General features: G+C 41.0%; 1 long non-coding RNA gene across 1 annotated transcript; it reads right to left on the bottom strand.

Moving 5' to 3' along the window:
- Positions 1-5565: 5565 nt before the first annotated feature.
- Positions 5566-6431, bottom strand: LOC128439061 (uncharacterized). The gene is made up of 4 exons (XR_008338418.1): positions 6382-6431; positions 6175-6300; positions 5914-6084; positions 5566-5824 (listed from the first exon to the last, which is right to left on the bottom strand). It is a non-coding gene; the product is annotated as an uncharacterized LOC128439061 (long non-coding RNA).
- Positions 6432-13982: the final 7551 nt, after the last annotated feature.

Below are 13982 nucleotides of genomic sequence, written 5' to 3'. Positions count from 1 at the left end.
CAGACCACGTCTGATTGTTTGTGAAAATACAAAAACAAGTTGCATGGGTCAGAGCCATGGAGTTTGCTCTATCGCTCCTGCATGGGTGACCCGATAACCGAGTGGTTATGGATTTTGTACATTGGTCAATAAAAAATAATAGTAGTCGGGGGGGCTGGGCACCCCCCGACTATCCCCTATCCCATGAGACCCCCTGAAAGCCTCAAAAGCAAAATTTGAGAGGGGTCTCAAATTTCGTATATATATATATATATATATTATTGTCACTAATGGTAATTTCAATGTGTTTAAGCTCACCATGTCCAGTATTCAGAATTTTAAACATTTATTCACAAATGTTCTATTTTTTGCCAAGCGGAGCCAGCCAGTCCTGTGCGCGCGTATGCAAATTAGCCATGTGCGCCAAACAGAAGATGTAATGTTGAGAAGTCACACTAAAGAAATAAAAAACAATTGCTACTGGACAAAAATAACTATCAAAATGAAAAAGAGTGGAAAGTCCGCACACTTGCTCCCGTTCAGTGTTTTTAATGATTTTTCACCGTTGTAAACCGTTGTCAAATGTTTATTTCAGTTTGCAAAATTGCAAAATTGTTAAGTGTGTGCATGTGTTTGTCATGTAGCCTATTAGACTGATTATCTTGGCTTGCATCCATGAAATATTGTAATGTAATAGGCCTACTGCATGAGAAAATTTAGATCGATATGGCGCAACAATCGGGGGAGATGGGGACCCCCCGAATATTGATGGGTATTTCGCACACTGATCCATGTGCTTATTTCAGCAATCATTAAATGTATTGGTCTTACTGTTATGTCCACTGACTGGTCACAGCAATAAATACAGTATTTTTGCAAATCCTCAAGCCTCTCCACACCCAGGGTAGCCTATTGGCCTATTCATTAACAATATGCAATTTCAATGCATGTTTGAGAATTGGTATGCTGATATATAGGCCTACTTTAAATTATAATTAATAAACAGTCCAATGCTGCCTCAACACTTAAACCTTGTTGACTTTTTCTTTTTGTAGGGAGAACAGGCCGACCAGCTATTGATGTTACCAGAGAACAGATAGAATTTCTGCTGGCGCAAGGCAATACAATTGCAAAAACTGCTGAAATGCTTGGATGTTCCTCATCATTTCTGTACAAGAAGTCAAAGTTGATGGGTATACCTGTCAGAAGTATGCGGCCTGCAATAGATGATGGTGAACTAGAACAACATGTGAGGCAACTTCAGGGCCAATATCCTAATTCTGGAAATGAGGTAATTGGTGTCCTTTATTTTTAGCCTGTATTTAATTCACATTTGTGTGCCATTGTTTTTTGAATATCAAGAAAATGTAGATCTTTTCTTAAATGTGTTTCAGATTATTCGAGCCCTGTTGCGCACACGGGGTGTCTTTGTTACACGGTCCAGAGTGCGTGAGATGTTGACACGGGTGAATCCTACTGCTGCTGCAAGGAGATGGAGCCGGACAGTTGCGAGACGTGTTTATCATGTACCTTACCCCAACAGTTTGTGGCACATTGATGGGAACATGCGTCTGATAAGGTTATTATTACCAGACTTGTCATACTTACTACCAGACTTGTCAATATATTCTTTTATATTTTGAAGAGAACTTCAGCAAGTGAAAAACTGGAGTTCACAGCTATATTGTTTCAAGACTACTGTCAATAGTATTATAATTTCAAGTAATCATTTTATTTGTTTTTCAACCTTTCTAGATGGGGCTTTGTCACTCATGGTGCAATTGATGGATACTCCCGTCTGATTACTTACCTCAGCTGCAGCACAGACAATCGTTCCACAACAGTGCTTTCTCAGTTTTTGAAAGCAACCTGCCTCTACGCCCTACCATCAAGAGTTAGATCTGACCATGGTGGTGAAAACATCCTGGCTTTATTCATGCATCTAGTTCAAGGACTTGAACACAGAGGTTTCATAACCGGACGATCAGTTCACAATCAGAGAATTGAACGCCTTTGGCGTGATGTATTTTTGCATGTGTTGCAGCACTTTTACCATATGTTCTACTCCTTAGAGGATTCAGAGGTTCTAAACCCAGATAATGATGTCCACAGACTATCACTGCATATTGTTTATCTTCCGGAGATCCAGAAAAGACTGGAGCAGTTTAGACAGGCCTGGAACCTCCATCCGTTGAGAACAGAAAATAATCGCACACCAACTCAACTCTGGACAGAGGGCATGCTCAGAAATATTGCCACAGACAGCACAGCTGTCAACAATGTGTTTGGGGAAAATCCCTACAGCGACCAAAACATTGAGGCCATCCTAGCGCAGTACGGAATTCAAACACTGCCTACACTTGACGAGGAAGAGTTCCCAGCTGTAAGGGTAGAGCCACCTCAACTCATCCTCACTCGGCAACAACAGACATCTGTGCACAATGCAATCCAACACTTTTCTGATCTGAAGATTAAATATCAGGCTTGCTGTACTGCAATTGTCAGTATTTTGCAAACTGATCAGGTATAGTCCAATTCCAAGCCCAGAGACATTTTATTGGTTGCATACATTATCCAGGATGTAGCTAATGCCGGGTGTGCCAGTCAAGACATTGGAAGTAGCAACAAGTGTTGTCATGTCATATTGTAGGCCTATTGTTGGTTGACAAGCGCCGACACGCCCTGCCTGACTCTGTTTAGGCTACTCTGTGTAGGGGGATGGGCTGTATAGTTGCGTTACTGCTCCCATTGTGCTTGGTCAACATTGTACAATAAATAAATATACATTTGATGTCTAACTAATTTGCATGTCCTGCCCACAGGTGCCCAAGAGGCTGGCATCATGCATGGTCATACGTCTTCAAAACAAACGGAACAAATGTGTATTATTGCAAACGCTTGATCTAAAGTGATAAAGTCTTGTTAGTCCGAGTATTGATCAAAAGTCCATGTTTGTGTGAGAATGTTTCCATTCTGCCTAGAAGCCATTTATTCTTATGTCTATTAGGCCTTCTGCTATTGGGATGCTGATTTAAAGGATTTGTTAAATTATAGGCCCTGCATATAAATACACTCAACAATGCATCATTGTAGCACTGACCACTTTATTGAGAGTGCAGCAAGTGGGGATGACCACAGTAAAGAGAACAACAAGTGCCACAGAGGCAAGGAGCACTTGTAAGATTTGGACATAGAAAATATTTAAAAGTGCATGAAATTGGACATAACATTAACAGAGTACCACATCATTAAAAGTGAAGGTGCAAGTGCACTTGGCACTTGATGGCAGCTGTGGTTGATGCCCAACTAACAGGCATTGTGGCCTGTGTCGTGGGCCCAGCATTGGCAGAGTGGCAGAGGGTGGGCACAAATCTGGTGATGGGGTTGTGATTAGAACAACAAGTGCCAAGTTAAAGAGCACTTGTAAAACTAGAATGTAGAAAACAATTGGGAACAATAGAGGCATGCCCTGTAACAACCTGCACTGAACAATTTCAAAAACAACCACGGTAACATTATGCAAGACCAAAGGTCGGCGCTTGCAAAATTCCCTCCATCATATGTTTTTTAAACCATTCATAAGAAGAGTGCAGCGGCAGGCATAGTGTAACAATACACGTGTTTGCTTCAGGGAAGATTCGGTTCTCCTCATGAATGAACTGTATTTGAGGAGGGTGTGGAAATCCCAGTGGAAGGACTACAGAGGCTCCAGACGAAAATTCCAAAACCCTCTCAAGGGTGACTGGACTGCATTCTCCTTCTGTAACACAAGAAAGTGGTGTGAAACGGTGATTAAGTGATGCCTTTCACACCTTGATAGAATTGGAGAAAAGTTAATTTAAAATAAATCAAATGTTTTCACATACAATATTGTTACTGGTAGAATAATTAGTATACCTTCTATGTCAATCAACCAGTCACGCCAGAAGCAGATTGTCTCGGTTTCTCCGGTTGCTGCCCTGCGCTGAGAAGTCTGGAACAAATAACTTGCACAGGTCCTTCGCCTGAAGGGGAATTTCCTCATTGACAAAGAAGTTGAAGAACACGGCCGGATTCTCCCTCATCTCTTGGAGTAATCCAAGGGTTTTTAACCCATCAGCAAACCTATGAAAACATGTGACAGTGTGAGTTGTCCTGGGCTAGTGAGTTTAATTTCTCGGACAGACAAGACAGGTGAGGCAATTACTTACTGGTCCAGGGCAGTCGCCAATCTGCCGTTGACAAAGAAGTCAGCAGCTGACTGGACAAGGTAGTCCTTCTCTTCCAGGCTGGACACATGTCTCAAGGCACCTATAATACTGAGACTATCTGCTGCCTCTGTTATTGCATTGTTTGCCTCTCTGACTGTTGTTGCATCCTGTATCTAAAAAGAAGACAAATCGACAGAAAGAAAGACAAAAAGAAAGAAAAGACAGAATGAAAGATAGTGAGTGGCACATAAAGACAAGGATAATTAAAATGTGCAGGAGTCTACAATCCAAACTTGGCTTACAAGGACACCTATCCTATATAAATTACATGTCAATAGTTGTACACTATGAAAGGAAGCATTTCATAAATAGAAAGTTAATAGAAAGCAACTGGAGGGCTGTGTCACAGTAGACTGTACATTCAATGTATAACACCTTTCTCCTTCTTACTTTCATCAACTGCTCCCTAAAAGTATGGTCGCCAACTTCATCGACCGTGGCCGGGGTCGTTTCTATTCCACAGATTTGCCGGAAAAGCCTTTCCGAGAAGAAATGCGGACCAACTCCTCCATGAATGATGCACACAGCTATCATTTCCCCACCCAGGTGTACAGTTTACTCTGTAAAGCTAAAATGAACACAATAAATCAAGACAGGAGAAATAAGGGAGTGCAATAATTTAAATAGGTTTCCGTGTATACATTTCTAGAATTATGCCAGTTGAATGAAGACAGCCCCAAGAATTTGGGCTTCCTTACCTTGCGTATCAAGACGCAACTGCCGGTCTTTCTCATGTCCATCGAAGATGTTTGATTGGTGGACGGCCCTCATCAACAGCCTTAAGTACTCTCTGGTCGGGCCGCCTTCGTCAACTGCCCCTTCACCATTGTCATCTTCATCCACAAAGACAACATCCAGTCTTGCTTCAGGGTCGAAGGACTTCCGTTTAAACGCCCGCAGGCTACATGGTAAAACATTGTCCCTGCACACATTTATTTGGTTGCTTGTTGGAGAGAAGCAGTCATCTACTTTGCTGACCAGTTTTTTCAATATGGTCTGTAGATCAATCCTGCAACCAAAGAAGTTCATACATTTTATTCATATGCCAAATATGTACCATGTTTTCTAAGTTTTAACCACCTGCTTAAATGTTACAGGATATAAGCATCACACTGACTTTGGTTTAGTGCTAGTCCTTTTTATGGTATAGAAAATGTAATATTTACATACACCAAAAACATCAATGTCAAGTTAATGAGAAACACATACTCATCCACAGGTCCTCTAAGGTGATGTGTTGATACAGGAGACTGATTTTGTGAAACCGTCTCCTCTTGTTCATCAAGATCAATGATTGGTTCCTGGACAGGTGAAGGAGGGAGTGATGGTTCTTCATCAGTCAGGATTTCTTGCGGTTGTGAGATCAGAGTGAGCGATGGCTGGATAGAGTTCTCAGATGGCAGAGGCTGGAGAGAGGGCTCAAACAGCAGTGAGTGGGTGGAGGTCACAGAGAGACTTGGCTGGGTTGAGGGCTCAGACTGGAGAGAGGGCACAGAGAGACTTTGCTGGGTTGAGGGCTCAGACAGCGACGACTGACCAGGAGATGTATGGTTTAGGGCATGAGCTCCATCATTTTGTTGACCTGAGAGAATTTCCTGAAGACAAACATACACAATACATGAGCTTGCACAAAACAAAACAATTTTTCATTTGAGACAGGAAATACAATGCAATATACATTTACCTGTACATGGTGATTTGAAAACCAAAGTACGTAAAGAGTTGAGGATGGTTTTATGCCATGATCAATTATTGACCCGGCGGAACTGCTCTCAATTGATCTTGATGATGTGGCTTCTTGTACCACAAAGATTTCACTGGCACCTTCATCTTGTCCCACAAAGTCAAACAAGGTCTAAAAATATGTGAAACAGTGTTACACCAGTGACGTTTGACAACCCACTGTGACGACACTTGATATTTTCTCAAGCTGAACACACATCACCTGAATTGGCTCACACAAGCTGAATTTCCTCATGTTGAGGTGTCCATCTGGATATTTAAATTTGATCAACACCCCATCAGAGGGTACCTCACATGCAGATAGACGCTGATGTCTTGCTTCAATAGCCTGAAATGTTATTGCTCTCATTAAAAAGAAAATTCAAATTAATCTTCGGCTAGTTCATTCAAACGAATATTACAAACAAACCTTTTGACGCCTTTCCTCACAGGCCTGATAGGCTAGTTTCTTCCTCTCCTATTAAAAGACCACATTAAAATTATTTATGCATTCTGTAATATCATGTAAAACATACAAAATGACAACTTGGAAATTTTACCTTCTCCTGATCCACCAACAAATTGTCATTATATTGCTGGGCACGTATTGCTTGCCATTCTTGAAGAGCCTAAAGTAAAACATCAAAAATGGCATTTCTCACCAATCACCATCAAATAGGCCTACACATATTTAAAATAATAGATTCTTTAATGTCAAAATTTGTTACCCGATTTGCAACCACACTTTGAGCTTGGGTACTCTCAGCCAAATTCTGGTCACACCAATGATAAAAACAACCAGGGAATTAGGGATGGGAATTTCGGCTCTTTTTAGTGAGCCGGATCTCTTGGAACGGCTCACCATATTACCGCTTACTGTAGTGTATACCTTTTATAATGGTGCCATGCCGTAATTCCGACGCTCATTTTGAGAATAGTTTTGTGATTAAAAAAAAAAGAGAAGAAGAAAAAGTGTTTGTGTAAATTAGAGGCCAAACCCCGTGGAAATATCTGCGTTTCCCCTTCGTGTAACCCCCAGCCCAATCTTCCGGCGATTTGATTTCGCCCTGCAGCTTTTGCACATGCTACAGTTGAGCTTGGTCTAGCAATAGCCAGTCATGGTGGTAGTGCAAATAAGTCCAACATTATAAGGATAAAGTCGAGAGACCAGCATTAAATGTTATCAAAGTGCAGTAATTAAATAAGATTTAAAAAGTAAATTTAACACCTTTCCGACATTGCCCTTTTCATCTCACATTTTTTGGGAAAAGCGGGGAACATAGGAGCCTTTTTTAAAAAAAAACGGGGAACATAGGGATGACCCCCCTGCTAGCAGCTAGCAAGTTAGCAGCTCACGTACCAGATTGGGAATCCCTGAGGTAGCAGCTGAATTAACGTTACACTTAAATACGTATGAGGCTGTGAATTATGCTGCAAATAACTTTATAGTAACGATAACGAAGCACGATAGTCAACCCGGAAAAACAAGATAGGTTAACATATTTAACAGCTAACGTTACCCCGAAATTCTGCTAGCTAGCAAATGGCCAAACTTACCCCGAACTCGTGGAACTTCCCGGCGAAATAGTCTTCTCGTTGAAGAAAGTAATCGGGAATCCTCATTGCTCGTTGCCAGCTCCTGCCTGGCACGGGCTGCAGCGTTAAAAAGACGGTTAAAAATCCGACCCCCTCGACTGCTGGCTGCTGTGACATGGTACTAAACTGATCCGTGGACCGATGTAATCAGTGAACACAGGTGTATTGTGTGAATGATGATGAACGACAACGACCTGCTCCGCTCCCGTCTAAAGTGGGAGGCGGTCCTATAATTTGTCATTACAGATATCTGAAACGTAATTTCGCCTAGTCAAAACTCTAATTTAAGATATCTGTAATTCAATTTTGACTAGGCGGAATGAAAGTTACAGATATCTACAACTTTAGATATCTCTAATCAAAATTAATTTCAAGATATCTATAACCTGATAATAGATATCTACAATTAAATGATGACTATCCCTAACTCCAGTTTGAGATATCTACAACGTCGTTTTGACTAGTCTTAACTCCAGTTAGAGATATCTACAATGTAATTTCGCCTAGTCAAAACTTAATTTAAGATATCTGAAAAGGGACATGTAGATATCTTGAATTGAGGTGAATTAAAGATATCTTGAACTGGAATTATGACTAGTCAGAATCAAATTACAGATATCTACAATTCAGTTGCAGATATCCGTAATTCACATAGTGGATATCCGCAATTGAATTGTAGATATCTGTAATGAGAAACCCCATAGACATGAATGGCAAAAATGACGTAATTTCTCCTAGGAGGAATGTCTTTGTGGATATCTGAAATGACAGTTGTGGATAGGAGGAATGTAGTTGCGGATATCCAAAATGTTCTCTTTGACTAGGCGAAACTGAATTGCAGATATCTGCAACACATATCCAGTCTAGCGAATTTATGTCAAATCGGCTTGCCATACGCGTCCGGTGTGAACCCGGCGTTATTGGCAGCATACAAATTGCTGACAGAGCTTCTAACTTTAGTCATTTGGTCCCGGAATAATGATTTCTTACAAGGAATGTTTATGTATATCCTGACAGACAAACGTTTCTACTTGACCCTGCATTTTAGCTCTTAACACATACAGTATATAACGATTAACGGGAGCAGATATGACATACTTTAACTTTAATTGTGTCCTGCAGATAATGGGAGTAATATTTACTGATCGATCCTGCTGTAATCTTTGTAGCTGTGGATGTTCGTGTCGTCCACACTCATATTTCTGATCAATTTTAGGCTCTAACATGAGTTCTGTACAGTTACATACTTGAAGACACTAGTTGCTCAGTTTTACAGTTTGTTTTAAGAACCTCCACACAGGTAAGAGGAGGAGGCGTAGCTGACAGGTGCTTTGTATGTTTGGCGAATCACACGACAGGGGGCTGATACCTGTGTCAGCACAACAGGCAACATAAGGACTTTATGAAATGGGAACAGTGAACGTATTTGCAGTAATATAATAATTTTTTATGATTTGAGTGTTGTGATGAGAATTGTCGTTGTAGGTCAGGTTAAAAAACTGTACAGTAGTTTGGTAACTGATTTATTGTGTGAAACCCGCCAGCTCTTAATATGTCTTTGATGGTTAGGGTTAGGCATTTTGGTACAAAATTTGTACTATGAAAAAATGTAAACCGGTTTATAGTAACTGTTGGAATAAAAACCTATGAACGGTAATCTACGTTACAAAACGTTGACTGTTTCATTTATCTCCTGTTGCGCATGTTAAAAACATGCGCGCTCATATACAATGAACAATGAAGAGACTAAAATCCGCCTCTCACTTTTGTGTATTCATGCTGGTCTGTAGCACAGAGTTTTAAGCCACTCAAGACGTCATCTGCTTCATCTCCCATGCAGTATATCAAGGTTTTCACCTGGTTGTCTTCGGAGCTTGCAGACATATTACTTGATTGACAGAATCTCTAAAATCTCCGAATCCATTTAGTCCCGTTGTTATGCTTGGAAAATCAAAGGGCTCCGGCGGCTGGATGTTAAACGTAGCACTGGCAGCGTTAGCCGGCATGCTAAAGTTAGCTGCTTCCCGGTCCTGCTCGTTATCACTCATCTAACTTCACCGAACACTTCTTCCGAACTTTTACCTACGCCCCTATGTGATAGATTGATTTAATTAGGAAGCTGATTATTGATATAAATTCAATGCGCAATAAAAGTTATAGTGACATTAAAATAAATGGAATTCATTTATAGTCTTACAAAGGGGTTAAGACTATGAGAACAGAGTACTGTGAAAAATGTTTAAGTTTTAAACAAAAAGGGTTAACAAAGATAAAAGCCTTTGTGTTAAGAGAATAAGGATTTCTAACTGCCAGATGAGCTAATCTGTGATCTACTGGTATAGCCTGTTTGAGAGGTGACATTTGGTGATTGATTAGTCATACCTGCAGAGGCCGGATGGTGAGCTCTCGGCCACGGTGCCATTCTAAATGAAGCTGCCAAAGAGGAAACATCGTGTCCGAGCATCTTTATTGATATCTTCCCTTTTCAGTTACGGAATGATTGTTTATGCTCTTGAACGTTGAAATATGATTGCTTAGTTGTTTTGTTACCATTTTGACTTGTTGGATTGATAATTATATACCGTTATGCATCTGATTAAACTCCATTCTTCCAGTGGTAGGCATGGAGTGGCATGAGGTTAGCATAAGTGCAACAGATGTTGTGTGCATTTTGACCGTTTTTAGCTAAGTAAGACACACAAACAGAGTATGAGGTTGCTAATGTGCATGTGTGTGAATAATTACTAATGTTTTTGTGGATTCATTTTTAAAGTAACTGTAAATAATAAGAATACGATTTTTGTTTATTTATTATTGTGCTGCGTGTTTATCGTTCCAACACACACAGGTGCCTCCTCTCAGAACCTCTTCAGGTATTATGCAATGCACTTTTAAACAAACTTTGGGTATTGCTTTAAGGTCCTCATATCTTTTTTTAAAACTTGATTTCAGCAGCAAAACTTCTCCTTTTTTTGCGTCCCCCCCTTATGTTCCTCTACTTCCTCTCACCTCCGCAGAGGCAATTCTCTTAAAGGGAAAGTGTCACTATTTTCACTTATTTATTTCACATTTATCTGTAATTACTATTTAATGAGGGCAACATTAATTTGGACTATTTAGTATACATTTAAGGCATATTTATATATGTCAAGTTTATGTATAATATGGGAGATATTAATATGGGTTACATTTTACTTGTCCTGCTTTAGCTACACATCACTTCTGAAACTATGTCGAGGTCACTTAATGAGACTGTGTACTAACGTTGAAGTGTTTATTTGGGTCTTCACCACCTCATCCTATTGGTCCACATCCTACTGGCGTGAGTAACATTGAACAATACCAGATGTGATACTAGTCCTGTGTGTAGATCAGGGGTGTCAAACTCATTTTAGCTCAGGGGCCACATGGAGGAAAATCTATTCTCAAGTGGGCCGGGCCGGTAAAATCATGGCAACTTCAGATTGTTTTCTTTGTTTATTTTGGTCCAAAATAGAACAAGCACACTCTGAAAATGTACACATCACAAATGATCCTCTTGACAAAACTCTTCAAGCTAGTTGAAAATTCTGTGGAAAAAATTGGTACAATGCCTTAGTGATTGGAACTTAGACTTTGTCTCAGTGTATCTACAAAAAAATGTAACTTTAAGTCACAGCCTTCTTGGGATTGAATAAAATAAAAATAAATAATGAATAAATAAAACAACTCTTCTAGGTATCAAATACCTCATTTGTCATTTCCACATATTAATCCTGTGCAAACTCGACAAACCATACAAACTGAGGTAGAAACTATTCAAGAGGGTTGAGTTACCTGCAAACTCACCTTATTTCTGGCAGTTAGTGCCTATTTACATTGATTCAAAAAAGTTAAACCAAAATCCCCCTGTGTAGTACATGTATTTTAACTATTTTACCTTTATCTTTGAGTTTGATCCAGAGGAAGATTTGAGTGTTGTTTAAAAATGTTTTTACCACAATAATGAAAAAAAACTCTTTCAAGCTTTTGCAGACATTTGGTTAGTAAAGGGATCAAACGTGCAAAACCACTGTTGTGGTCCTTTAAAGTACAAGTATCCTCTGTATAAATAGCAGTCCTTAAAATAGATGCACAGAGTCACTGGTGCTCCGTAGCAGGATGAATGTAATTTGGTAAAAAATGTATAAAAACTTGTCCGGATTAGACCTAAAATCTCTGGTAAGATTAAACGTTAAAACAAAATAAAAATACACACAGACAGAAAACCAAGTTACCGTTGTTGTACATAAATAATTAAATATAAAAAGTGTAACTGCAGTAAGTCCGTGTTGAGGTAGAGAGATTATAAGGTTGGGATTTGGTCGTTCACAACTCTGCGGTCTATGCTCAGCATGAACTGCCTTAAGGTCTATCAGGAGCCGCAAGCAAATATATATGGGGGAGAGCACAAAATCTCTGGTAAGATTAAACGTTAAAACAAAATAAAAATACACACAGACAGAAAACCAAGTTACCGTTGTTGTACATAAATAATTAAATATAAAAAGTGTAACTGCAGTAAGTCCGTGTTGAGGTAGAGAGATAAGGTTGGGATTTGGTCGTTCACAACTCTGCGGTCTATGCTCAGCATGAACTGCCTTAAGGTCTATCAGGAGCCGCAAGCAAATATATATGGGGGAGAGCACACAAACCATTATCTTCCCAGATGTAATAAATGTTACAGTGCTGCAGCTAACGATTACTTTCTTTTTCAATTTGTGTCTTTACAAAACTGAATATCAACTTACCAGACATGTTTCTTCAACGTAGTGGAAGAGGTTTTCCTCGTTTTCATCAAAATAGGCCAGAAGGAGGAGCACCATATCCTTCACATCTTCTGAGAATCCCTTTAACTGTCCTCTCAGAATTTCCAGCTTTGTGACCGCCACCAAAACCCGCTTCCACTTGCCAGCACAAATGGTTCTCATGAAGTCCAGAAGCCGTTTTCCCTTCTTTTCTACACTACAGATAAAAATCTCTCACAATGATACTCCAGTGAGCTCTTTGAAGTTGACTGTCATGCCAATATCATGACACAAAAATGGCCACTCCTCCAAAAGAGAATGCAGATCTTTTCCGTCGTTTACATCTTTACGTTGGGAGTAGTAGGTGCACTTTATAAGAGTTTCTACCTCCTCTGGGCTGAAGTTTGTCTGTACACTGAGCACCTTCATTTTGTCCTTGGTGTCCAGTGCTGGGAAGGATACTTTCAAAACGTATTCCATGACAGAATACATTCCCAAAAATGTAATCTGTAACGTATTCAGAATGATTACTTCCACATTGAATTTGCATTTTATAAGTGTAGGAATGCGGCAATCAAATCCTGCTTACTAAATAGGCCTTATCTGGTTGAATGTGTTAGGCCCAAGTCTCCCTGAAAGTGCAATTTTATTGTCTAATAGCTCTGCAGCTGGGTGTCGGTCAGATTCCCCTGCCAGCTCCAGTCTCCACCAACGCGCTGGATGGCCGACGTCTGGGAACTGTTACCCACCTGACAGCGCCTATATGGATGTTAATCTCCGGGAACCACCATGAAACACTCCAGTTTCACATCCTGCACTCTCCTTCTGGGGTTCCCATGGCTCCGACGTCACAATCCACACCTTGATTGCGATCCTGGGGTGGAGTTCTTCCTGTCACCAGGTCTGCCTCAAGCAAGCCGCCGCACCACGATCTTCTGCCGGGACCAGTTCTTCAACCGATGTGCTGGGGGTCCCGGCTGAGTATCTGGACTTCAGGGAGGTCTTCAGTAAGGCCAAGGCAACCTCCCTTCCCCCACATCGGCCCTATGACTGCGCCATCAACCTCCAGCCCGGTGCCACGCCGCCCAGAGGACGCCTGTATTCCCTGTCCGTTCCTGAGAGGGGGGCGATGGAGACATACATCAATGACGGTCTAGCGGCGGGCATCATCCGCCCTTCCTCGTCTTCGGCTGGAGCCGGTTTCTTCTTCGTTGAGAAGAAAGACAAGACACTCCGCCCCTGCATTGATTATCGTGGATTAAATGACATGACAATCAAGAACCGGTATCCCCTGCCTCTCATTTCCTCAGCTTTCGAGCTCCTAGAGGGGGCCACCATATTCACCAAGCTTGACCTGTGCAACGCCTATCACCTGGTCCGGATCCGCGAGGGGGACGAGTGGAAGACGGCGTTCAATACCCCCACCGGTCACTACGAGTACCTGGTGATGCCCTTCGGCCTCACCAACGCCCCTGCTGTCTTCCAGGCTCTGGTGAATGCAGGGTTTCCCCCAGTGCTTTATAGGCCTGGCGGGACGCCAGGTTTTTCTTCCCCCCCCCCCGCCAGGCTAAGCGTTGCTTGTTTATTTATTAAAAAAAAAAATGTTATGCACCAGAAACATGATACCAAAGACGGCATTGCGCTTTTAACCGCATCTGGTGATACGGTT

This window comes from Pleuronectes platessa, chromosome 4 (assembly GCF_947347685.1).
Source record: "Pleuronectes platessa chromosome 4, fPlePla1.1, whole genome shotgun sequence".
Classification (NCBI taxonomy): Eukaryota; Metazoa; Chordata; class Actinopteri; order Pleuronectiformes; family Pleuronectidae; genus Pleuronectes; species Pleuronectes platessa.
The sequence above is the reverse complement of the archived record's forward strand: the minus strand, read 5'-3'. Positions and strand labels throughout refer to the sequence as shown.